The sequence below is a fragment of the Phocoena sinus genome, chromosome 12 (genome assembly GCF_008692025.1).
Source record: "Phocoena sinus isolate mPhoSin1 chromosome 12, mPhoSin1.pri, whole genome shotgun sequence".
Classification (NCBI taxonomy): Eukaryota; Metazoa; Chordata; class Mammalia; order Artiodactyla; family Phocoenidae; genus Phocoena; species Phocoena sinus.
The window spans coordinates 41,187,359-41,215,203 of NC_045774.1; the positions used below are offsets into that span (position 1 = coordinate 41,187,359).

At 35.9% G+C, this 27,845-nt stretch overlaps 1 long non-coding RNA gene across 1 annotated transcript in view; it reads right to left on the reverse strand.

Annotated features, from left to right (window-relative positions):
* The window catches only part of LOC116763776, a 104,557-nt gene extending 97,389 nt beyond the window's left edge, over positions 1-7,168 (reverse strand). The window contains exons 1-3 of the long non-coding RNA XR_004352619.1: positions 6,769-7,168; positions 6,045-6,189; positions 4,035-4,143 (exon numbers count right to left, since the gene is read on the reverse strand). This is a non-coding gene — a long non-coding RNA (uncharacterized LOC116763776). The remainder of the gene's footprint in view (positions 1-4,034; positions 4,144-6,044; positions 6,190-6,768) is intronic.
* Between the last annotated feature and the right edge of the window lie 20,677 nt (positions 7,169-27,845).

The following is a 27,845-nucleotide window of genomic DNA, read 5'->3' on the forward strand; positions in this document are numbered from 1 at the left end:
TTACAGAGCTAAAATAAACAATTTTATGTTAAATGATAGCAAAATTACAAAGCCAATGAAATTGTAATTTAAAACATTAAATTAGTATGACAATATGACAAATAATTATTTGCTTACTTGGTTTAATTCAATTTAAAACAAATCACCGTTTAGTTTCATGGAAAAAATACATGGTTTACATAGATGCTTTAGAACACGATGGACCACCATTTGGGTTATTGTCATTGTTAACGTTACTTATTTTTAGATAATTCTTTTTAAACACTGATTAATTATTTTGATCAACCAATGAATTTAATAAAGAACCCAAAATTACAAAAGTTGGCAGTAATGTTTCAATATCATTCAGCAAAAAAACCCTCATTGTGGATTTACTAGAATAATGACTGCTAATGAGCTTTAGCAACTTATTAAATACCAAGACAGAACTCATGAACCTTAATTCACAGCAGGAACATGCAACTGTTACGACACAAGTTGTTCTGAGTTAGAGATGTGTAGATTAAAGGAAGGCTCTATCTTGTGTTAGAATCTTTTGGATACATGGAATAGAACCAATTCAACCCGGCTTCAGCACAAGGGTTCTGCCTCTGTCCTCAGCAGGGAGGGGGAGTTTGGGGGGGTGGCTGTGGAATCAGGAACTGGTGAGTTGTTGGGATCTGAGGCTATTCCATGTGTGTGTCTCTCCTTCCCTCTAACCCTCCTTTCTCTCTCTCTTTCCCTCCCTCCCTCCCTCCCTCTTTCTCTTTCCCCCTACTGGCTGACCCGTCTCCCTCTATCTCTGTATTTCTGTATATGTGTGTCTGTCCCTCACGCCATGAGGTCTTATCTCTACTTCTGTCTTTCGTGTCTCTATTATCTTCCTTCTGTGTTGTCCAGATTTATCTACCCATTTACATGTGAGGCAAAGACTACTACTCCCAGTTTGGGCTTAACATCCTTTACAAATTTAAATGCTGATTAGGGAGAAGACCTGTGTCCCACCTCCATATTTCTAGGAGAGGGAACAGTTTAACAGACCACCGATGTTAAGCTGTGGCTAGTTTGGAGTGTCACATGGGTGGCTGTCCACTCAACAGTGGCTATTAGAACATACTTTCTGAGAAGGACATGGGTATTATAGGAAACATGTCTATTTACATGTCTATTAAGGACCCAAAACATCAGTTTCTCCTAGCAACTATTCATTAAAGTACTTGAAATATCCAGTTGATTCTGACATTAAAGATTGTGTCTAAAAACCAATCCAGGAAATTATACCAGAGGACAAAAGCAAAAGCCTTTTAAAAACATGAAAAGAGCCCCTGACATCACCTAGAAAGAGGTGAATGGCCCAAACCACAAGGGCTATTGGACTGTTCCACCAACAGATTGCTCTTGAAGGCACTCACTTGAAGCATATGAAAGGACTTGACTTCAGGACTTTGGATGAACAACCTAAGTGTCCATCATCGGATGAATGGATAAAGAAGATGTGGCACATATATATAATGGAATAGTACTCAGCCATAAAAAGAAACGAAATTGAGCTATTTGTAATGAGGTGGATAGACCTAGAGTCTGTCATACAGAGTGAAGTAAGTCAGAAAGAGAAAGACAAATACCGTATGCTAACACATATATATGGAATTTAAGAAAAAAAATGTCATGAAGAACCTAGGGGTAAGACAGGAATAAAGACACAGACCTACTAGAGAATGGACTTGAGGATATGGGGAAGGGGAAGGGTAAGCTGTGACAAAGCGAGAGAGAGGCATGGACATATATACACTACCAAACGTAAGGTAGATAGCTAGTGGGAAGCAGCCACATAGCACAGGGAGATCAGCTCGGTGCTTTGTGACCGCCTGGAGGGGTGGGATAGCGAGGGTGGGAGGGAGGGAGACAGAAGAGGGAAGAGATATGGGAACATATGTATATGTATAACTGATTCACTTTGTTATAAAGCAGAAACTAACACACCATTGTAAAGCAATTATACTCCAATAAAGATGTAAAAAAAAAAGACTTTGGATGGAGACCCTGGCCAACAAAGAATGTATTTTTTACCAGCACTTTTTCTGGTAAAGGAGCATGGGTAAGAATATTTAATCCTTAAAAATTAAACATAATATTATAAAATCCTACCAAATCACTGCCTTCTATAAGTACTTTTACTTATACACAACAGTAGAAACACTAAATTGCTTTAATCACAAAAATTTTTTTAAGTGAAATTATATCCTCATCAAAAGTGAAATTATATCCTTTAATATTTATTAGATATAGGCAGGATAGGTGCAAAGTGTATTCACAGAGCTTACAATTTGAGAAAAAAGGGAAGATGGGATTAAAATTAATATGTAGGAAAAGCATAATGATAAGCTTTTACAAGCGTGCTGAAGATTTGGGGATTATGGATGGTGCTGCTTAAATGCCACAAATCCTCCGAAAAAAAGTTGGCCTGAGTCTCTCAAAAAATGAGAAGGACACTTTGAGAGAAAAGGTCAAATAAATATATGCAAAGAGTATAAGTGAAAGAAGGAAGAAAATTTGGTGTGGGGAGTGCAGAGGGAAGACACGGCTTCCATGTGGTGTGGTGGCAGGCAAGGTGCTAAAGAGTAGAGGCTTGCACAAAGCAGTAACTGGAGTTTCTGAACCAGGTTCAAGAAAGGGGAGATTAAAGCAGCAAAATTGGTCAATTCTTTTGGCAATGATATGTGGCATAAATTGAATGATGGAGCAGACAGGGATTATCACTTTGCCTGTTATAGTCAGCATGATGCCCTTCAGCACTGAAACACACCTAGTCGGCCCGGGACCTGCAGATCTGTAGGGTGCAATCCCTGTCGCCTCACCTACCACAGCTGGCCTCACACATCACCCTGGCCCCTGCAACCGAAATTCACTTTTCCAGAACGTTGACTGATTCCTGACACTGGCAAGAAGCCAGATCTCAGCTAAGCCAGACACTAGAGACACTCACTGTACCTCATGTCCCCTGCTCTAAATAAAACTCTCTTCTGCTGCTAATACCAGACAAATCTAAATGAGCCTTGTCTCAGTGTACACACGGATGAAAGTGTCAAATTGGCTCCATGGGGATCAAAATAACGAGAGGTGATGGAACAGAAAAGAAACAATAACGTGTGGTGGGGGACTACTAGGCACTGCTGTGAGGAGATGATGAGAAAACAGGACCTGGAGGGTGATGTCAGGGGAAAAAAGAATCACGGTGAAAAAGAGAAATGAGGAAGTAAGAAGGACACAAGAAAAACACTTAAGAAAATAAAAAGAAAAGGAGTGGAGGGGTCCAAGGAGAACAAAAATTAATCAAAGACAGGGGAAAAAAGGAGATAGAACGAAAGCAACAGAAAAGAAAAGCCAGCAAGCTAAGGAAGAGAACAAGAGGAGAATCTATATGGACTGTGCATCCTTTTGGTCATCTCTGACCAGGGTTACTGGTGTAAATCCACATTTCATCTGGCTAGTCAGCAAAAAACAAACAAAAATAAAAAGAGAATGTGAGGGATAGAAATGTCTGCATAAAATCAAGCCTAAGACAAGGTTTTAAATAATATTGGATTTTTAGTTCCCCTTTGATAATCAATAAAAAGACATCAAAGTATCTGGTTTTTAAAATTATGTATTCATATAATTTGTTTGCATATGGAAACTACCTACCTTTTGGAATATGTGGCTTTAAGTGTGTATAGACTGTCCTTACACTTATGACCAGTAATTAGCCTACTAGCCCTAAGGCTTCATACCAGTGTAGCATAAAAAATTCATTAATTTCCTAAGTGCAACAAATCACAAAAACCTTAAATGAATTAACAATCTGACAGTGATATAAACCCAAGAGCCTTCCTCTACCTCCTCATCATTAAATATAAACACAATGACCAACAGCAGGGTGCTCTGTAGGAGTTACAGGAAAGTAACTTTTAGCCTATGATTTTGTTCTCTCTGACAAAGGAGAGCTTGAATAAAGGAGAATGATCGAAGTTTCTTAAGAACTACATACATTATTGGTTATGTCATTTATCTCTTACCTGGAGTTAAGTGCTATCTCAGATGAATTATATTCATGGGTTATGCTCTCAGGACTGTCTCACTCAGGTGATATTTGATGAGTCCTTCTTGGTAACTTTCAAGATATATCTGTAAGAGATGGTATGTTGAGAAATTTTTATATCTCTATTATGTCACTGAGAGTACCACATCAATACCTACTGAATAATCATTAAAAGTTTAGAGCCACATTTGCTTGAAGAGCTCAGTGGAAAGACAATCTACAAAACTGTTTACAGTTTTCAATGTCCTTTCTTACTCTCTATTTTTTTAATTCATTTTGCTCAACTGCTTAATATAGGAGTTGGAAACTTCTTGAAGAGTCCCATAGGGATATTAAGATTAAGAGGTTTCAGAGTTCTGTTGATGTATATGTTTTCTTCTCTTAGAAAATTCATTCAGGTAAGAACTTGATTGATTGGAGGTGTAACAGCCTATCATCTCCTCTGAGACTGTAGGCAGGTAGGCACTCAGGGAGGCAGGTAGGCAGAGGGCCAGAGAGACACAGAGGTGACTAAAGGACATATCCTCGCGCTCCTGAGTGACTGTCATGTAAAGGCTACCATTTGTTCTGCTCGATTCTTTTGGTCAGTACTATGGTCTGAATATTTGTGTCCCCCCCAAAGTCACGTGTTGAAATCCTAATGCCTAATGTGATGATATGAGGAGGGGGGTCCTTTCGCAGGTGAGTAGGTCATGAGGGAGGAGCCCTCCTTAATGAGATTAGCGTTCTTACGAAAGAGACCCCACAGAGATCCTTCCCCCCTTCTACCTTGTGAGGACACAGCAAGAAGGCACTGTCTAAGAACCAGAAAGTGGGCCCTCAAAGATTCCAAATCTGCTAGTACCTTGACCTTGGTCTCCCTGGCCTCCAGAACTGCGAGAAATACATTTCTCTTGTTTATATGCTACTTATTCTCTGGTATACTGTTATAGCAATCCAAATGGACTAAGATAAAATATCAGAGTGAATATTTTATTTTTGGTTATGTTGGTATGAAATATTCCACATTGGCATGAATTATAGAAAAACTGGAACATAAAGATAAGCAAATACAATAAAATAAAAACTCACCATAAACTCACTACCCAGACACTAATTTTTTGGCCAATTATTTTCCTACCAGATTTATATTCTTTGCATACATATTTTTAAATAAATATATTTTTACATTATTTGATAGCCTGTTTTTATACACTCAATATCACAAATATATTTCATATGAATAAATATGATTCCTATACTTTCACTGTTAATTGTATACATGTTATATATTGTATTATATATTGTACTATATATGTATATATATAAAATCTACATAAACAATCAGACATGTTTGACAACAATTTTTTTAAAAAACATCAATCTAGGATTTTCAGGGAAAGAGTAGCTCCAAAAAATAATTATCAGTCAACTAATACTGAAAAAAATTTTTAAGCAGAAATTTAGAGATCTCAGTATGTCCTGACCTCAGAACAAGAACCAGATGTTCAAATATGGATAACAGAGATCCTCATCTAAAGGAGCTATATTATGGTATTTTTCCTAAAATATTATACCCTACCTTTTTTAATTGGAGGACTCCTATCATCGTTTAACCATTTCTTGATGAACTGTAAAAACTGGCTGTTATGCCATGTATCGATATAGTCAGTCTGCTTTTCAGTTTGGGGATCGCTGGTCTTATTGCCACTGCTCCATAACAGCCTCAGTAGCTTTCTAGTCATTTTTCCTAATTCTAGTTTATCATAGGCTGAGACACTGGAGACCTAAGTTCATTAACATGTGCATAAGGCCCAAAGTGTGTTAAATAAGGCCCCCAAAAATCTATAAGGGAAGTATTTGAGTCAGTAAATATCATCCATTGGCTTTATATATTATTTTCACTAACATTGTTACATAATATTTATAAAAACCTGTACATAAGTATTAGGTATTTTATGCTTTTAAAGAAAAGGAAACTGAGATTTGGAGAAATGAAATAACTTACCCAACGTTGCCTAGCTGTAAAATTACAGCATAAAGTCTCAAACTCAATTCTTCACATTCCAAATCAACTCTAAGGACTTTATTAAAAGCAATTTCAGGTTTTTTCGTGCTTCTGGCTGAGGAATTGTAATCCAGGGTAAAGCTTCCTAAAACATGTTTCATCAAACAAATAATACAAGGTATATGTATTATGCAATCAAAGAGGCAAACACTGGCTCAAACAACTTGCTTTACTGGACTTCTTAGAGATTTTAATGTGTTGACATGCTTCATAAATCTCCGAAAGCAGTATTTCCATAACTACTTGGACCTCCAAGGTGACCCTCTGTAATGGCATACCTCCAGACTTCCAAGGAGCAAACTGCAGAAAATAATGTCCCAGTGGGGCGGGAAGTGGGGGAGAGTTCACCAGACCAGGTAAGTGAGGTCTGATAATCTTAGTCTTTGCATTCACTTCCCAATTACAATCTGTTAGTATAGCTAAAATCAAGCAATAAATTCTGGAAAAGCGTTATATTTATGTGACCTTTTATCTCTTGATAATATAGAAAATTACTTCTAGTAAAAGGAAGAGATAACTCATTCAAGAATAGCTACAGAATGCACCATGATAAAATATAACATAATATTAATAACATTTAATCGGATTAAAAAAGTTTGAATTCCCAGAACACATGGATATAAAATGGAAACGCTTTGGCTGAACTTGGAGTTAAACCACGCACCATGACAGACCACAGCATTTTGTATCATAACCTTCCCCTGAGATGTGATGCACTGTCCTCAGATCTTCACGATCTCTGTAACAGAAAGAGAATTCTCAACGAAATTCAATAATTTCCACCTTCACAAATTGCACATAATAAAATTTTTTGAGCAATTCTTCAAAACTCAACAAATAACCTTTAAAGTAGCTAAATCTATTTGCAGTTAATTTAAATATTTTCATGGAATAACACCATTTTAGTATAATAGAGAAGGTCATTATACGGCCCATGAAATAAAAGATTCTCTGAAGGGAAACAGTTCCCCAACTTGTCTCCTCGATAAGGTCTTGCATCATGGAAACCCTCTTGGCAACACGTTGTCATCAATATCTGTGAGTGGAAATTTTGCTAAGCACTCTGTATTTATTATCTTATTTAATAATTAAAACAATCCAATAAAGCAGTTACATTGTAAATAATCTCCAATTTTACAAATAATAAAATTGAGGTTAAGAGAAAATAATTAAGTTTACTGAGGAGGCAGAGCTAGGATTGGAAATCAGGCTGCTGTTTACAAAGCACTTTACTTAACCCACCTCTCTCTGCAATGCTCATATTCAGTTACCTGTTTCATGTATTAAAAATACGTAACACCCTGATTTTCCTATTTAAATCTTACAGGAGCCATGAAGTTTTAAAAGTAGAAATGTATTCTCATTAAGATTCCCCTATTATACCTTAGCAAGCTTCTTGAGACCACAAAATAACGCTTCATTTACTTTGACCTATAACTAACCTCCACTCTTCAACTGGAAATCAAAAGACCGTGGCATCTCATGATTTCTTCTTCTCTTTCGACATTTCTGCTGTCTCATCAAGGCCTTTACAAATGGAACTTAAGTATGATTAACTGCAGTTCAAGCTAAACCCCATATATGAATGGCAAAGCAAGCCAGTTCTAAAACCAAAGATAGCTTTATGAGAAAACTAGTAGATGTTCAATCTGTAATTTTAGATTTTATATAAATTAATTTGAAATCAAAAGTCAATAAAAAGGAGAAGAAGGGATCATAAGACTAATTTGCCTGTCAGTGCAGGAGAAGTTGGAATTGGTATGACTGAAAGAGTCTAGAAGGGAATCCTATCAATCAATCCACAATTACTTATTGAATATCCACCACCACTAACTACCATTATGCCACAATTCTTAGAATCCCAGCCCTTGAGTTATCCATTGGGGTTAAAGAATTCCCAGAGAATTAGTATGTGTTAATGTAAATATGTATTACTCGAAGATGGGATAGCAGTAACTCCTTGGCCACTATTATTGCAGTAACATAATATAATGCAGAGCTCCAAGGGGATAGAATAAAAGACAGATAAATTATGACTGATTCTGGAGAAGTCACATCAATGGAGTAAAGGACCAAAAATGCACCAGAGCTTTGGGTTTTATTTCCAGAAGGTAGAATCATTGTACGGGGTACTGGGTACTAGGAAAGTGAAATAAAGGACAGAGCTGAGATAGAATATTGGGGCCAACACCAGAAGTTTCCCTACAACTAATGATAGCTTTTGTATCCTCCATTTGTCTGTGTAAGTTGGTTACTTTTTACAATGTAAAATGCATTCTGGAATTTGAAGTTGTGATGCTACAAATAGAAAAGAGACCCTCCCCATACAATATAGGAAAAGGTCACAGAGGTCTATTACATAAAACTGGGATCATTATTTAGACTTAGAGCTCGTGTTGAAAGAAAACTACAAAGGGACAAGAATGGATTTCTCTTGCATTCTCGTCTGCAAAGAGCACTAATCTTTCCAACAAACCATGCCCTCTATCCATGGTGTGCTGACAAGGGTTCAACAACTGACTCTCCAAGAAAAAAAATTATTATAAATTTCACTGCTTTAAAAACATATAGCAGGGCTTCTCTGGTGGCGCAGTGGTTGGGAGTCCGCCTGCCAAAGCAGGGGACATGGGTTCGTGCCCCGATCCGGGAAGATCCCACATGCCGCGGAGCGGCTGGGCCCGTGACCCATGGCCGCTGAGCCTGTGCGTCCGGAGCCTGTGCTCCGCAATGGGAGAGGCCACAGCAGTGAGAGGCCCGCGTACCGAAAAAAAAAAAAAAAAACATATAGCAACATGATTTGCAAATAACGATAAAATATATAATAATCATCATTGTAAATTCCATTCCAATGACTTCAGTGCGGCTTGCTGTTTCCTATAAAATCCACCATCAGTTTCATTTTCATTCTGTTCCCAACAATAATGCCACAAAATTGGACTACGGATAAATGTTTGATTACAATCTGATTCAAAAAAGAAGTCCTCATGTCAATGTCCACTCATTGACAAATGAGTGTAGTTCTGACATAGATGTTGGCTGATATATATATTTTTTATATTATAGGGTGAGTCTAAAGTAAAACAACAAGGATGTCTGTCAGACGTCATTTCGTTTTCAATGACATGAGTAATTTCTTTGCTAAATCGGATAGCAGTTTTCAAACACTAAAAGAATATTTTCTCAATTTTATGTGCTATTTACAATGTAACAGCTGCAGATACAAAACAATTTAAAATTTAATCTGCATTACTAATATGAAAAATATTAATATTTTAAAGTCTAGACAATGAACAAATCAATAACCTTTTAGCATTTGTGATTGTCATGGTATAAATATTTCCACCATAGTTGATTCCAAACTACCAGTGCAGGACTGGGAAGAGCAGATGGCATTACACAGCATTTCTACCATACAGATACCAGACATGTAAATAACATCAACAACATAGGGCTTCCCTGGTGGCACAGTGGTTGAGAGTCCGCCTGCCGATGCAGGGGACACGGGTCTGGGAAGATCCCACATGCCACGGAGCGGCTGGGCCCGTGAGCCATGGCCGCTAAGCCTGCACGTCCGGAGCCTGTGCTCCGCAACGGGACAGGCCACAACAGTGAGAGGCCTGCGTACCGCAAAAAAACCCACAAAAAACAAAAAAAAAAAACCACATAGATAATAGTAAAATGCAATAAAATAATTAAGAAGTGACAAGTCTTTCATATTTACTATATTTGTTTTTAACATAATGCTCAGTTATAAGTTTATGCAATTTCATTTTTAATAATGGCTATTTAACAAACAGCAAAATCACTGTAAATTTAACAATTGTCTCTTGAGAGCCAGGAGGAGGTGGCTGGAGCATGCCAGCTGCCCCTACCCATCCCAACGTCCAGCATGCTGCCCTTCTAACTAGTCTTTCTAGGTGTATTTCCTCAGCTGCAACATTATTTTGGAAATTCCCTACTACAACCTCTTTGGTTTTAAAAAATGCTCATTATTATTTCCTGAACTGGAATGAAATTTGAGAGATAATGAATGCAGGTGAAGAAGAGTGGGTCTATTATCCACTGAGGAACAAACTAGGAGGTAGTGACAAGAGCGCTGGGATTTGCCATCAGAAGACCTGGACCTACTACCCAATCCTGCTGTCTCAGATGTACCTCTTCAATTTTGAGCTTCAGGATTCTTATCTGCAAAACACAGTTAATAGTCAATCACCTCACAGGTTTTTTTAAACAAAGGATACATAAAACATCTGTGAAAGTGTTTTATAATTAAAATTTATGATATATAATAAATCCTTTTATAACATGCTATTCTTTCAAATGAGTTTAACCTTTTGGAACTTCTTTTTTTTTTTTTGGCGATACGTGGGCCTCTCACTGCTGTGGCCTCTCCCGTTGCAGAGCACAGGCTCTGGACGCGCAGGCTCAGTGGCCATGGCTCACGGGCCCAGCTGCTCCGCAGTATGTGGGATGCTCCCAGACCGGGGCACGAACCCGTGTCTCCTGCATTGGCAGGTGGACTATCAACCACTGCGCCACCAGGGAAGCCCTGGAACTTCTTTTTTGATCTAGGAAGTTCGTCATATTTTAGGTTTTTTTGCTACTTTATTACAATTGACAATTTACGATTAAAGACATTTTTCTGGTTTGGAAAATAATCTTGTATTTCGAAATAGGTAGATTTGGTTATGAATACTTATATTATAGGAGATACCAAGCATATTTAAGAGAGCTCCAGAAATGACATTCAAGAGACCAGGATTTCACAGCTAGCTCATTCAACAATATTTACGACACATTTTTAATTTCTCTCAGCCTCATTTTGTTTATCTTTCAACTGCCATGATAGAGTGAAATAATCTGATGTTCTTTCTAAATCCAAATTTGCCTATAATTTCCTTATAATTTTCCTAAAGTGTCCCCTTAAATATTGATTCATTTAAGTGGTTACTTACAAAATATTAGCTACTATTTCTGGCTTTTAGATTCTTAAATTCACAATTACATACTTTGAAATAGGTCATTTTCTTATAGAGGAACAGTCCACAGTCCCTTTATAGCTACAAAGTGGTGACTATTCTGCTTTTTAGTCACTGGGGTGTTTAGCAAAGGGACAGAAAAATTTTAAACCAAAATATAAGAAGCTATCTTCTCAGGATAAAAAAATGAAACGTGTCTGAAAATATAAGGCAAATGAAACACAAAATCTGATTTATTCTGTTTGGTGTTTTACCCTTAAGAACACATCAACTCCATGAAGATGTATAGAATGTTTGGAAACACTTCCCTTTTTCTTTCTTTTTTAATACCTAACTTCAAGTCTTCCTATTTTGAAGGGCTGATTCCTGATGCCGAACTAGTCCTCCAACCTGCCTCTTCCTCCTTAGAGGTCTGTCCCCTGGCCACAGAGCTCCCAAACACACTCCTTAGCCCATCTTAGAACATGTGCTTCCAATTCAAGCAAAAAGAAAACTAAAGCAAAACAACAACAACCTCCAATACAAGTAAGAATCATTCTACACATAAGAGAATGTAGTAACTGCCTGACTCATACAGGGTTAGGTACAGAAGTGAAAATGCCACCTGAGTGATTCTTTAGATAATATGAATCTTTCCTGGAACTTTTTTATTACACAATGAAGAAGAAAAGAAAGTTCTTTATGAAATACTTTTCTTGGGAACTAAAAATGTAAGCCTCTACCACTGACAAGGTGGCATTTTTAGATTAAGGCGTGGGAAATCTAGCATGATTTACAAATACAACAGTCCAAGAATAACAGCCTTCCTGCCATTCGTGATTGGCATCGTTATTACAGACTCTATTATAATCTTATCTCACTGTCCAACAAAGCAATTCATCCAGCAACTAAGCTCACGTCAAAGGCAAGGCAGAGACTACTTATTTGCAGAAAAATGCTTTTGAAAAACATAGTCTTGTTGTTTAGACAGAACCATGACATGGTGCAAGGTGCTTATGATAGAAGGTGGCAGGAAATGAAGTCGAAACAGAAATACCAGCTGAGAAGGTGTTTAATCTTGAAGGTGTGAGGTACCACATTCTAGCACCCTCTCTGACTGATATCAGGCATGAAGGGAAAAACTATCTAAAACATATGGGGGAAAGTACACTTAGGACCCTTTGATGTCTGTGTTGGCAAAGCACTCCAGCTTTGACACCCAGTCTTTAATAAAACAGCTGAAGCTTTTGGTTTGTAAGTAAAAGGAAGCTAAGAGATTGCTGAGTAGGGTCTGTCGCACACACAAAAATGCAGCTTCACTTCAATGAACGCCTGAAACTATTCATCTCAATATTCACAGACACACAGACACACACAGACACACACACACCCCTTAGAGCTTTCTTATAAGCTACTCCATATCTGCTTTTAACAAGGCTTATAATTTTCAAATAATTTTTCCCATGGAAAACTAATGAATTTCTACAACTGCATATAATCAAAATGTGGAGGGAAGCTGGAGAGTCCCTCTTTTCCCAAAAGGCAGAAACTGAAGACCATAAACACAGTGGGGATGAGGCCAATATAGGTCTCTCTGCACAAGGAATGATCAATGAAACACAGAACTGACTTTTTATTTTCAGCTGGAGTGAGGGGTAAACACAAGAGCAGCGAACAAAAAAGGGGAGATTTTGTCAATGATTCAGGTATTTCCCAAACTGTCCTCGGCCTCCAAATCCACAAAAACAGCAGGGTCCTGCCAGAGACCCTATGTGAGGCAGATAAATCTTAACCCCAGAGAATCTAGGCCCTGCCGCCCATTGGTTTTCCCCGTAGATCCCACTGATGATCCACACAGCCCAGGTTAGTAGAGAGCAGTTCCTTCTCCATCCCTACCCTCACCAATGACGCACATGTGTTCTTCCACACTCCTCTGGAACTACTAACTCACACCATCTCTTGCTAAGTGCTAATGGAGAAACCTAGAAAGCATTCAAAGAAATGTGTGCTTTTTAATCAGGTCTATTCCATTCACCCAAGACAGATGAATAGAATTCTAAGGAACTAACAATTGGAGCCAAAATCTGAGATCACCTAAATCCAATCCCACCCCAAAAGAATCCCCTCAATTGCCCTTCTGACTATGATGATGACCTTGCTTCAGTCTCTCCACTGCAGGCATTGAGAGCATGATTGTGATGTTGGTTCAGGTTTGGACCACTGTAAATCTTACGGAAATTTTTCTTATTTTGACTTGACATCTGTTTCCCTTTGTTTTTTACCTGGAGATTCTGACTAGTCCTAGAGAGAGAGAGAAAGAGACAGGGAGAGAGAGAGAGAAGAACATTTTTCTAAGAGATCTTTAGTAGACTATTTATAATAGTTTTTAGCTCTAGACAGTTGTTTTTTTCTTTTTTGTGTGTGTGTTATGCGGGCCTCTCACTGTTGTGGCCTCTCCCGTTGCGGAGCACAGGCTCCGGACGCGCAGGCTCAGTGGCCATGGCTCACGGGCCCAGCCGCTCCGTGGCATGTGGGATCTTCCCAGACCGGGGCACGAACCCGTGTCCCCTACATCGGCAGGAGGACTCTCAAGCACTGCGCCACCAGGGAAGCCCTCTAGACAGTTTTTAGCATTGACATTAAGTATATCAACACTCAGTTTTTAAGACTTTTTTATATACCTTTTTAGAAAAGTATCAGTCTCTTCGTGTGTTGTCTCCCAATTAATCATGACTGTTAAATATTGCTGATAGATATTCTGCAACTATGTTTACAAGTCCTTTCAATAGACTATAAGGTCACTTATTGGAATTAAGATGATTTTTGTATAAAGGTGACCAGTCTCATTTATTGTTTCATCATATATTTCAGACTTTAATTCTACTTTTCCAGTTGGAAAACTAATTTTCAAGAGCAATCTTGAATATGTTGAGTAGAGAAGTATCTACCATCTTGAGTAACACACCACCTAGGAAAACAGTGGGCTGCCTCACCCTTGTCCATCTCGCTCCCTGCCCTCTGTAGCAGTCTTTTATAATTCTCTACTATTCTAGCCTTTTGCCTGCTTTCATATTCTTTCAGACTTCTGCCATTCTTTAACATGCATGTGGCACTCCATCTTCGGGGTCCCTTAGAACCTGAATCATCACAGCATTTTCTGTGAAGTGTCATTGATTTCTTTGGTTGTCTCCCCTTTATTTTTCTTCTAAGGATAATTAGCAATTTTACTATCAGATTTTCACATCGTTCCTTTCTAGAGGACCTCATCTCCCTTTAAGAGTATCTGGTTTTGTGATGTGCCTATCTCTTTTTTTTCTCCCAACTCTTGGAGCCAGGCTTCCATAAATTCTAGAGGTATGCTTGTCTGGGACCAGTAAATTTTTTTTCTACTTTTTTATACATTTTTTTCCATCCAAGCAATAAAGTCTTGGTAGGGCTCACTGCTATGACTATCTCTCTCAGAATTAGAATTCAGATGTGAGAGGATTTCATGAAGACATGTATTAACACGTGTAATTGAATTGAGAAGTGAAGTCAGACTTTTTCTGACAGTAAATCTGATTCGGCTGATTGATTTGATTTCAGAACTGGCTTTGCCAAATAAGCAACTTAAATATTTCCCATAAATTAGTTAATTCTGTAGCTCTGAGATTTTAACAATAGTATATTTAAAGTGCATGAAAAGAAAGTGTTTTATCAAAACTGTTTATTGGTAAATGTGCATCAGAATTAATAATAATAGTGATTGAATACATCTCAGTAAAGCCTTTTTGGTGTACTGGCTATAAATTGAGAAAGAAAATGACTCTAATGACAGGGTGACAAATCCTTTTGAAAGTCAGGATCAAAACTGAAGAGAACATAATTAAATTGTCAGCTCGTAGATTAATATAAACATTTTTGATGATAGATCACTATATGAATTTTTGGCACAGAACTCAGAAAGAACTCAAAGAATTGAGTGACATTACTATACTAAAACTTCCATTTTTATCTTATTTATAATGTTTTCTCAGTGTTTACATATATATAAAATATAAAAATATAAATATAATTGATATTGAACTTTGCCTCAATTACATTAAAACTAATATTCATCCAGGAAAAAATAAGCTAGCCTTATTAAGAGATTAATTTTCAGTAATATTTTGCTTTTTGCATTTAATAAGTATTAAAATTTATAGTATGATTTTTTGATCAATTGGGTAGTAATAATAATTTTCATGAAATTCAATCTAGAAGAATTTTTTAACACTTAGAGCCTTATGGCCAGAAAAATTTTTTTAATTAAATTCTAATTTATACAGACAAATTTGCTTGTTGCAGAGAAATATGATAGGTGACAAATACAAGACTTTCAGAAGTATAAAAGTATATTATATTAGAGTAAAAGTTTATTGGAGAAATATAATGGAAATATGAGATCAAAGAAGAAAATATACATTTTTAAACTGTTAAGAGTTTGTTTATGTATTCTTAAATAAATGTGCCTTGAATCACAGAATTTAAGAATTGGAAGAGAAATTAAAGGTTAACTATTGAACTGATCTTCACACATTTGCCTGTGTTACCCCACATAATACTGAATAATTTCACATTCCCTCAAACATGCAACTGACTTCGTATTTTTTCTATCTGAATTTTAAATGGTTACCAAAGATGTAATTTCTGTCACAGTATAAATATTTACATTAAAAACATTTTAAAAAACACTTACTTAACTTTTTTAAACATAGCCAGAGGGAATCTGAATGTAAACACTATGGTAATTTGATCCTACCGTCATCCCTTATCTGTCATCTCATTGGTGTGCTTCTGTAGTGTCACTTCTCTTCTCTGCTCCTATAATCCTCCTGAATATTTCCTATTGTGTTTATGCTGTCAAGGAAAGGGTTTTCCACAAAGTCAATATTTTTCCAACTTATTTTTTAAATTCATTTTCTTCTGAATCATAAACACCTTGCATAAACCACACACCGCTTCTTTACAGGTGTTCACTTACATTCTTTCAAATTCTGGTGACAACTATGAACGTGCATTTATTCTGTGTCATATATATTATTTACTTACAACGTAGCTAGCACCCAGATGCTCAATGAATGTTAGCTTCTATGGTTATAATATTGTCTTCTTTGACAAATACTTCAAGTACACTTTGTTATCAGTCTCATACACACTATTTTATATATATATATATATAACATTTTAAGTATTTTTCCAGTATTTTTAGGAGTACTAGTCAGTTTGTTAGCTTTAAATTTTTATTTAGAGATTTTTCTTTTTCACCTCAGATTGCTATTTAAAAGTATATGTCTAAAATTGAGATATTATTTCAATGACCATGGGTATTATATACTCCAAAATCTTTATTTTATGCTTGAAATGTTATCACAGAGTGATTTTTACCTGATCTGAATTTTGAAGTAGTTAATGACCAAGCTAGCCCCTGAACCGAGATAGAACTTAAGACAGACTCATTTAGCTCTCTACTCTAGACAATGAAGAAATTATCACTGCTACATCACTCTCTAGTTGTCCCTCCCATGCTTCAACTGGCCAGCTTTTGTCATCATGTACCATTGCTTTTCCACTATCAAAGTTTATAACATTTATATTCTTTTATACGACTATAATTAAATCTCATGGTTTTATAACTAAAATTAAGTTTCAATTCTAAAAATTGAAAACCATTAATATTATCATTATGTGAATATTATTCACTACAGAACCCAGTATACTGACTGGGTAAATTATAAAAAGACAAGTAATTTTATTCAGAAAGCCACTGCCTCTGGAAGGAAAATATTAAAGGCTCGTGGTCAAATCAGTTATTTATTTTAAACTCTTAGTTACTCAATTTGCTTTCTATATCTAAGGTGAATTTTTTGTTAGCCCTTTGCTTGATTTCCTTTGAAAGCATAATGTTTCTCCCCACCCACTCTCTCATTTATTTTCTTGTTTACCAAATAAATGTCTCCCTCCTTGGCCAAACAACTAAGTCATCCAGCTTCTTAATCAATTAAATATGTTGAATGAATTTTTTTTTCTTGAAAACAATATTCTTAGAATCCTACTGCTATCTTTTCTTTTTTCACTCATGTGATGAGGCCACATGGTATTGCCCTGTGTGGTATCACTGCAGCCTCACTTCACACAGAGACCAGATTAATAATGTTTCAGTAATGAAAATTCTTTATTTCTTTTCCCCATTGGGTATAAAACCTGTTTCTCCCTATGTATTTATACATGGAAATTAAAGATATGATAAACTTTAATCCTGACAGAACCTCATTTGTCTTTTTTTTTACTTTTAGACCCCCTGTACCCACTTTTCCCACCCCTCACTCCCTGCCTCTGACAACTGCCCATCTGTTCTCCGTATCTATAAACTTGGGTTTTATTTGTTTGTTTGTTTTTAGATTCCGCATGCTTGCAAGAGAGATCATACGGTATTTGTCTTTTTCTGTCTGACTCATTTCACTTAACATAATGAATGCCCTTGAGGTCCATTCATATATTGCAAGTGGAAAATTTCATTTTTTTCCATTTTTTATATAGACAATATAATATACTGTATATGTATGCCATATATATATAATATATATACGATACATATATAATTTCTTATCCATTCATCCATTGATGGACTCTAGATTGTTTCCATATCTTGGCTATTGTAAATAATGCTGCAATGAACATTGGGGTGCATGTATCTTTTCAAGTTAGTGTTTTTGTTTTCTTCAGATAAATACTTAGCAGTGGAATTGCTGGATCATATAGTGGTTCTATTTTTGAGGAAACTTCACACTATTTTCCATAGTGATGGTACCAATTAACGTTCCCACCAACGGTGCACAAGAATTCCCTTTTCTCCACATCCTTGCCAGCACTGGTTATTTCTTGTCTTTTTGATAATAGCCATGCTAACAGGTGTGAGGTGATATCATTGTGGTTTTGATTTGCATTTCCCCAATGATTAATAATTTTGAGCATCTTTTCATGTACCTGTTGGCTATCTGTGTATCTTCTATGGAAAAATATCTATTCAGATCTTCTGCCCATTTTTAATTTAATTGTTTGTTTGCTAATGAGTTGTATGAGTTTTTAATATATTTTGGATATTAGCCACTTATCAGATACATGATTTGCAAATATTTTTTCTCATTCAGTAGGTCATCTTTTCACAGGAAAAGAAAAAAGAAACCATCTTTTGATGGTTTCCTTTGCTGTGCAGAAGCTTTTTAGTATGATGTAGTCTCACTTGTTTCTTTTTACTCTGTTGCTTATTCTTTTGATGTCAGATTCAAAAACTCACCACCAAGACCTATGTCAAGGAGCTTACTACCTATGTTTCCTTCTAGGAGTCTTAAATTTTCAGGTTTAAGTCTTTAATCCATTTTGAGTTAATTTTTGTATATGGTGTAAGATAATGGTCAAGTTTCATTCTTTTGCTTGTGGCTGTCCAGTTTTCCCAGCACTATTTATTAAAGAGACTGTTCTTTCCCCATAATATATTCTTGGCTTCTTTGTTGTGAATTAATTGGCCATATATGAATGGGTTTATTTCTGGGCTCTCTATTCTGTTCCATTGGCCTATGTGTCTGTTTTTATGCAACACCATAGTAAAGCTAATTACTATAGCTTTAAAATATAGTTCGAAATAATTAAGGAGTGTGATGCCTCCAGCTTTGTTCTTTTTCTAAAGATTGCTTTGGCTATTCAAGTTCTTACATGGTTCCATGCAAATCTGAGGATTATTTTTTCTATCTCTGTGAAAAATGCCACTGGAATTTTACTTATTTGTTTTTATTTATTTATTTTTTTGCGGTACGCGGGCCTCTCACTGTTGTGGCCTCTCCCATTGTGGAGCACAGGCTCCGGGCGCGCAGGCTCAGCGGCCATGGCTCACGGGCCCAGCTGCTCCGCGGCATGTGGTATCTTCCCAGACCAGGGCACGAACCCGTGTCTCCTGCATCAGCAGGCGGACTCTCAACCACTGCGCCACCAGGGAAGCCCTGGAAGTTTGATACAGATTGCATTGACTCTATAGATTGTTTGGGTAGTATGAACATTTTAACAGTAGTATTGATTCTTCCAGTCCATGAACATGAAATATCTTTCCATTTATTTGTGTCTTTTTCAATTTCTTTCATTAATGTCTTATAGTTTTAATGTACAGGTCATTCACCTCCTTAGCTAAATTTATTCCTAGGTATTTTATTCTTTTTGATGAAATTGTTTTCTTCATTTCTCTTTCTGATAGTTTATTATTAGTGTATCAAAATGCAACAAATTTTTAAGTATAGATTTTGTATCCTACAACCTTACTGAATTCACTTATTATTTCCAGAAGCTTTGTGACTGAGTCATCAGTGACCATTTTACTTCTCCTTTTCCAATTTAGATTCCCTTTATTTCTTATTCTTGTCTGATTGTAGTGGTTAAGACTTCCGACACTCTGTTGAATGAAAGTGACAAGAGTGGGTATCCTTGTCTTGTTTCTGATCTTATAGAAAAAGTTTTCAGCTTTTTGCCATTAAGTGTGATATTATCTGAGGGCTTGTCATATATGGACTTTATTATGTTGAGGTATGTTCCCTCTATACCTGCTTTGTTGAGAGTTTTTATTATAAATGGATATTGGATTTTGTTAAGTGCTTTTCCTGCAACTATTGAGATGATCATAAGATTTTTATCTTTCATTCCGTTAACGTGATGTATCATACTGACTGATCTGCAGATGGTGAACCATTCTTGCATCCCTGGAATAAATCCCATTTTTTCATGATGTATGATCCTTTTACTGTATTTTTGAATTCAGTAAAATTTGCTTATAACTTGTTGAGGATTTTTTCATCTATATTCATCAGTGATATTGGCCTGTAATTCTGTTTTCTGGTGGTGTCCTTGACTGATTTTGGTATCAGGAGAATGCTGACCTCATAAAATGAGTTCAGAAGCATTTTTTCCTCTTTTATTTTTTGGAAATGTTTAAGAAGGATTGGTATTAATTTTTCTGTAATGATTGGTAAAATTCAGCAGTGAAGCTGCCTGGTCCTGGACTTTTGTTTGTTCAGAGGTTTTTGATTATTGGTTCAATCTCCTTACTAGTAATTAGTCTCTTAAGACTTTTTTATTTCATCAAGATTCAGTCTTGTTGGTTCTATGTTTTCAGTGATTTATCCATTTCTTCTAGGTTGTCTAATTTGTTGGCATATAATTGTTCATAGAAGTCTCTTATCACTCTTTGTATTTCTGTGGTATCAGCTGTAGTATCTCCTCTTCCATTTTGATTTGACTTGAGTCCTTTCTCTATTTTTCTTGGTAAGTCTAGCTAAAGGCTTGCCAACTTTGTTTATCTTTTCTGAGAAACTAGTTCTTAGTTTTCTTGATCTTCTCTATAGCCTTTTTAGTCTCTATGTCATTTACTTCTGCTCTAACCTTTGTTATTTCCTTCCTTCTTCTAAGTTTGGGCTTCGTTTGTTCTTCTTTTTCTAGTTCCTTGTAAATTGTAAGTTTAGGTTGTTTATTTGAGGCATTTCTTGAGGTATTTATTACTATCAATTTCCCTCTTGGAACTTAAAATGTAGTTTTTCCTGCATTCCACAAATTTTGGTATGTTATACAGATTTCTCCTGCTATTCAAAACTAGAGCATTCCTACGAAAGCTTTCATATGCTAAAACAGCATAAAGCAAAGAAACAATTATTTTTTTTTTGTAAGAGCAAAAATCCTCTTCAGATTTCTTTCTGTTAGCGAAACAAAAACTAATGTAGGTCTTTCATAAAAGTGAAGTGGAATAAAGTAAACTTTTGAAAACTGGGGGAAACCTGTATTTCCATTTTCATTTGTCTCAAGGTATTTTTAAATTTCTCTTTTTGTTTCTTCTTTGACCTGTTGGTTGTTCAATAGTATGCTGCTTAATTCTCCACATATTTATGAATTTTCCAATTTGCTTTGTGTAATTAAGTACATGATAAATACAATACAGTAATAGCAGGGGATTTAATACCCCAATTACATCAATGGATATATTATTCTGACAGAAAATCAATAAGGAAATATTGGTCTTAAATGACATGTTAGACCAGATGAACTTAACAGATATATGCAGAACATTCCATCCAAAAGCAGCAGAGTACACAGTACACATGCTTCTCAAGTGCATGTGGAACATTTTCCAGGAGAGATCATAGGTTAGGTTACAAAACAAGTCAATAAATTTAAGATGATTAAAATCATATCAAGTATCTTTTCCAACCACAATGGTATGAACTTAGAAATTAATTACACAAAGAAGCCTGTTGCTATATTTTCTAGAGTTGATGCACATTTTTCATTCTGACATTTCTTTTTATAGTATTCTAAGTTCAATCTCATTTTTTTAAATTTCCATGCTGTCTGCTTGCTTCATTTCTGTTTATGTTTTGTTGGCATATGTTCTTAACTCTATTTTTGAAGTTGACGGTAACATTCTTTCATGTTCTAATATGTTTTCCTTTTGCCCTCACACTCAACTGACAGACTAGCTGGGGTAAGATTTCTAGGTTCAAAATAACTTTGTTCAGAATTTCAAAATTTTACTTCTTGGCCTCTAATAAATATTGCTGGTGAGAAGTCTGACAACAATCAGATTCACATCCCTCTGTTTGTAAATTGTTTCATAATCCCTGGAAGCCTTGATTGTCTTCTTTATATTCTAAATTGTAAGCCTTCATTAAGTTAGGCCTAGAATGTATACAGCTTCATTCATTCCATTTGGTCATTAATCAACTCTTTTAAAAGTTCTTCATCTCTGACAACTCTTCCTGCAGTCTTTCTGTATTATTCCCTCCCACCCACTGTCTCTGTTCTCTTCTTAATGTAAATCCTATTAGATAAATATCAGACCATCTAGATTACCCTCTATACCTCTCCCTTTTTCTTTGCCTTTATTCTTCTACCTTATCAACAATTTACCAACTTTATCCTTTAACCCTTCTATTTGATTTCTATTTTACTGATCATACCTTTAATTTAGAATAAACACTTGTCCTCTGGTTGATTATTTTACATACCAGCCAATTTTAATTCTATGAAGAGGCTATTTTATGGAATACTCCAAATGTACAAATTAAAACTTTTTTAAGTTATCTTTTTTTCACTTGAAAAAGATTAAGTATTAGTATTTTCTCTGTATTGATCCATGTCTTTTTCTTTCATGCTTTTTATTTTACTCAAATATATGTGCATTCTTGATTTCCCACTTGTATTTATAAATCATTTATTATGCTTACAGGCATTAAACATTGGCTCCCCTAACTTTTTCATAGTTCTGCCATTCCAAGAGGCTTCTCTGTGAACTTAAAGACTAGCTTCTTATAAATTCTTAGACATGAAAACCCTGAATAATTACGCAATGGGCATTAATCTTGATAGTCCTAACATTCAAAGGGTAATAATGCTGGAACTAGATTAGATGCCCTTACACAATGGCCTGTCAGTGGAAATGTAAACAAGCCAATCTCTGGATGTAGAGTTAGAAATAAAGATAGCCACATATAGGATGGAACCAATAAGATAATTTAAGTTACTGTCTTAGTGACAGTAGTAAAGTAACAACATTAGATTGGAAATCTCAATGCCTGTGCTCTAGTCCTACTTCTGCCACTAACAACTAGCTATAAACCTGTAAGAGAGACATATACTTCTTGGATTGTAACATGATAATGCTTGAGGCCCTACCTATCCTAAAATTCTATAATAGTAGGAATTTAAGTGTTCATAAATGGTCTTTCTGCTCCTAGGATGTATAACCAAATCAAACATTAACACCATAGAAACGACATATCAACATATATATCAACATATATCTATATACACATTTATTAAACAGGCACTGTATTTAGTGCTAACACCAATTTTTCTCCTCTCCAGGATACTCTGATTGGTCTGCACATAAACATTTTTTTATCCCACACAACCCACTGATGTTTTTTAATCACATAGAACTCAGAGGAATACTTGAATTACAGTGTATAATATATTTAATCAACAATATGAAACAAAAATAGGGTTTTCAACTGAAACATCCATTTTCATATACAGCTTTTGTTTTTTCTTCCTAACTAAATCTCACATTATCCAACTCAGCAAACTCACCTTGAACATCTTATTGGTTCAGGTATAGTTGTGATCTTAGAGATCTCTGCCAGTATTCATTGTTTTGCTACTTTTAGTCATGTTGTCACATAGGTCATCTTTCTTACTTTAGATCCAATCACTTCTCTTTTTCATAAAATTGCAAAATGTCTTTCACATTTTTATCAATCAAGAAAACAGATTTAATCTTTATAACTGACAAATATTACATACACAAATGAGAAAAGTTATCATTCTTCCTATTTTCCACACAATCTAGTTTTATATCCTATAAATAACCAAGATTATCGAGTATATATTTCCTGATTATTTAATAAGAACATTTTTTAATTTAATAACTCTGATATATGGTTTACAAACCTTCTTTAAATACATTACCTCATTTGAGTCTTTGAATTTGTCTGGGACATAAAAAGGAAAATATAATTCTTACTTTACAGATTGAGGAGGTGAGGCAAGAAGGTGCAGAATGACAAACTACAATTATATCCCAGGATTCCAGGAGCCAATTCTGATAATATTTTCTGCATACTCCCACTACCAAATTTTGCATTCCATTTTTCATCTTTTTCTAATGTCCACTCAACTTCAGTACCTATTTTCTACAAATCTTTTTATTCCAAACTTCTTTCATTCATTAAGTAAACATTAATCAGCTCCTACCATGTGTCAGACTGTGCTAGATACTAAAGCAGAGCTTGGACTAGTGAAGAAAAAGCATTAATCAAATAATGACAAAAGAAAAATGAATATTGCAACTGTGACAAATGCTGTAAAGTAGAAGCACCCTGTGTCATCAGATCCTGTACTTAGGAGATTTGATATAGTCAGAAGGGTCAGGAACGTCCATCCTGAAAGAGTTTAACATTTGAGCTTTGGTTGAACAATGAGGCAGAATTTACTAGATAAGAAGAGAAAGAGAAAACAACACATGCAAAAACCGTTAGCAGTAGGAAGCAAGCATGGTAAGTGAGGAGTAAAGAAAGAAGCCCAGTGTGATGGATTCAAGAGATGAAGGAGAACACAGTTTGAGACGAGACATAAGAAGAAATGGAGACCAGGCTCTGCAGGGTTTTAAAGCCAAGGTTTATGAGTTTTGTCTTTATCCAAAAAGCAATGGGATTGTATAATTTAATTTAATGAAATATACAAAGTAGGCAAATCCGTAGAGACAGAAGGTAGATTAGTAGTTGTCAGGGGCTGAGGGAAGAGGAGAATGGAGTGTGACTGCCAATAGATACAAGTTTCCTTTTTGAGAAGAAAAAGATATTTTAAAATTAGATAGTGATGATAATTGCACAACTCTGTGAATATACTTTAATATACTTTAAAAAGGGTGAATTTTATGGTATGTAAATTATATCTTGATACTGTTATTATTAAAATAATAACAGTGGAAAAGTATTAAAGATTTTAAAAGGGAATTCTCTGATAAGATTAGAGTTTTAAAAGGATCACTCTGGCTTCAGTGTGAAAAAATAGATCTGCGAGTAGAGAAAGGAGGCTATTATAGTAATACAAGTGAGAGAAATTTAGAAAGGAAAACCAATAGAGCTTAATTATAGATTTAGTATTGGAGACAAATAAAAAGAGATGTCAAAGCATAGTCCCTAGTTTTCTAGCTTGAACAAGGAAATGGATGTTGGTACCGTTCACTGACATTGTGGTACTGGAGGGTGATCAGATTTTGAGGGGGAGAGGATTGGATGTTGAGTTCAGTCTTTTATTATATTGAGTTTGAGGTTCCCTGGAGAGATGTCAAATACAAAAATTAAGATATAGCAGTCTGAAACTCAGAGTAGAGTTTTTAGTAAAGGGAAAAAGTATGAGTCTTCTGCATACAAATTAAAATAATAGACATGGATACAGAGAAACAACTTGGGAAGAGAATACATAGGGTAAGAAGAGAAGAGGGCTACGACCAACCTTAGAGGAACTCCAAATTGTTGGTCATAGAGTACAAGTTTGCAGTGGAAAAATAAAAATAAACAGAAGGCAGAGAAACAGGGATAAAACCAAGAGAGTGTTCTGTCAAAGAGGACAAGGAGAGCATTCAATCACCTCTATGATAGCCCTCACACTATTTGATTCTTTCCTAGCTTCTCTGCTAGATTATGAGTTTTTTGAAGGCAGACATATTTTCTTCTTGCATTTTACTTAGTATTGGGCCCATAGCAAGCAGTCAATGAACATGTGTGGTTTGCAATTAAATGTTTGAATTTGTGAAAAAAGTGTTACACTGATAGCTCATAATTTTATGCCAGAAAAATTTTAGTGGAACAGACAGAAGTTCCCATTTTTCCTGACTAAACAAAGATCTCTCTAACTCCACAGAATAACACAAGTAAATGGCATAAACAGAGCTCAATGAAAATGACTAGCAGTAGCAATAGTCTAGCAGCAATGGTGGTAAAAGCAGAAACATTTGCACAATAAAATCAAGGCTTAAATAAAATGAAAAAGGAGTCTGAAGGGCTACAGAGTCAAGATGTTTCCAGAGCTAGATCTTTTAGGGAAAAAGACAGCCAACCCAGTGAGCAGAAACAAAATGCAAGGAGGCTGAGGAAGACATAAATTTGTGAACCACGGCTGCAATTTGGCTCCCACCCACCCAGGATTCTGAAAGATGTGACCAGTCTGTACTGAGAGAATTGTTAATAAACAAGCTTACCTGTATAAAAGGTACATACAAATCAGCAGTATATTCATAATTACACATATATACACATACCAAGGTTAACTACTTACTTTTTAAGCTATTTACATTGTTCTTTTAATTTGATTCCTTTGTTTCCTAATATCCAGGAGCTTGTGGAAAGCCTACTGACCATAACCTTGATACCCAAGCGGGGATTTCCCCAGAATGGATGAATTCATCTTCTTCACAGCTGCCACGAGGAACTTCGGACATGCCAGCTAATACTACTTGGAGAATAATACTGAATGTTAGGGAGCTCTTCAGGGGATTGTTGTGGCAGAGATTACTGCTGTACATTTGCATAACACAATGAATATTTTGGGGGGACAGATGCTACTCTACAAAAGTTTGTCCTGATTTATACTTCTACTGATGTGTATGGGAATTCTACACACCTATTTATAGCTGGACTGAAAATTTTATGCTACCCAAACTTTGTTGGGCAGCCCTTATCAGTTGGGGCTTGGCAAGTTAAAAACAAAAATCTATGATCTCTATTTAGAAAATCCATCATGTCCTTTTCCCTCATTCTAAACTTGTCTCAAAGTTTCACAAATCACACATCACAACAAGGAGTTTGAAATCTCCCATAAGCCTAATCTTGTTATCTTCTCTTGCTCTTATTTCACATATTTCTTTGCTTTATCTCTTGTCCCAGAGGTCTGTAGTATACCTACTTCTAGTAGCTTTATTTTTAAACCTTTTAGAGAAGCAGTAACTTATTCTCTTAATCTAATTCTTCTTATATGAAAATTAGTCAATAATGCTCCCATTTATACCCCTTCATTACCCTTTCCATTTGCAAGCACATTGCATAATAACATGTTCTAGACTTTTCTGCTATCCTGCAGCAGTAAGACTGCTTTTTTTTTAATATAAAATCTTTGTATCTCATAATTTTCTTCTGTCACCCATGCTGTGGATGTTTTGTTTCTAATACTACTCGCCTACAGGCACAGACACTCAATAATTTTCATTTCCTTTTCTTGTCTGACTTTGTCCAAATTTATCTGGATGATCATTTCTTCTCCTATTTTCCCCAAAACAGAAATATAAAAGTAAATACAGGTACTGCATTTTCAGTTTACTTTCCATTTATGTGGAAAGCCTAGAAGCTTAACCCACAAAAGCAAGCATTCTTAAATTTTTGTTCAGATCAGTTCTCTTGGCTATCAGCACCATCACTGTAACTTGAAAACTAGTTTCGTGGCAGAACTGTGCTGATCAGTCTTTCCTTCACTTGCCAGAGGCCTGAGTGCTAGTCAGATGTGGGAACCATTAATTTTGGCCACGATGGGTCAGACAGAGCAGCTACTGGGCTGCTCCCCTCTACTGCCTCCGGTGGAAGAGTCAGCAGGAGAGGGGCTATGAATTAGTACTTCCGCAGCAGTAAAGGGCTCCACAAAAACAGGTCAATCAGCAAGCAGTCTGGGGACGTTATGTATGTTATTTACTCCATAGAAATCCAAGTAAGGAAATCTAAGACTCTGAGAAGTACTGCAATAAAGAATGTTATTCCCCTTGGTTTAACTTTGAATTTCCTACTCTTCTTAATTTGAGATCATTTTTTGTGTTGTGCACATGTGTAAAAACTATTAACGTTTAGTGAATCAAGCTTCAAGAGACAATCCTCTGGAAATTTTTAGATTAAGAACCAAGGCCAATTCTTATGCATCTAAGATTAATAGCCTTTAGACCAGGGGACAAATCTTTCCAGGACAAGATTTTCTTATGTTGCTTTTCTCCTCAGACTTCTACAAGAAGTTTCATTTATTACATAAACCTACATTTTTCAAGGTGCTCCCCCTATAAACTGCCTCCACTCTACCCAAAATGTGATATCCTAAAGTCAGCAGATCAGTGTTCAAATCCCAGCTCTGTTATTTACCAGCCATTGGGCAATTAATTTAATCCCTTTTAGCCTCAGTCTGCTCCTCTGTAGAA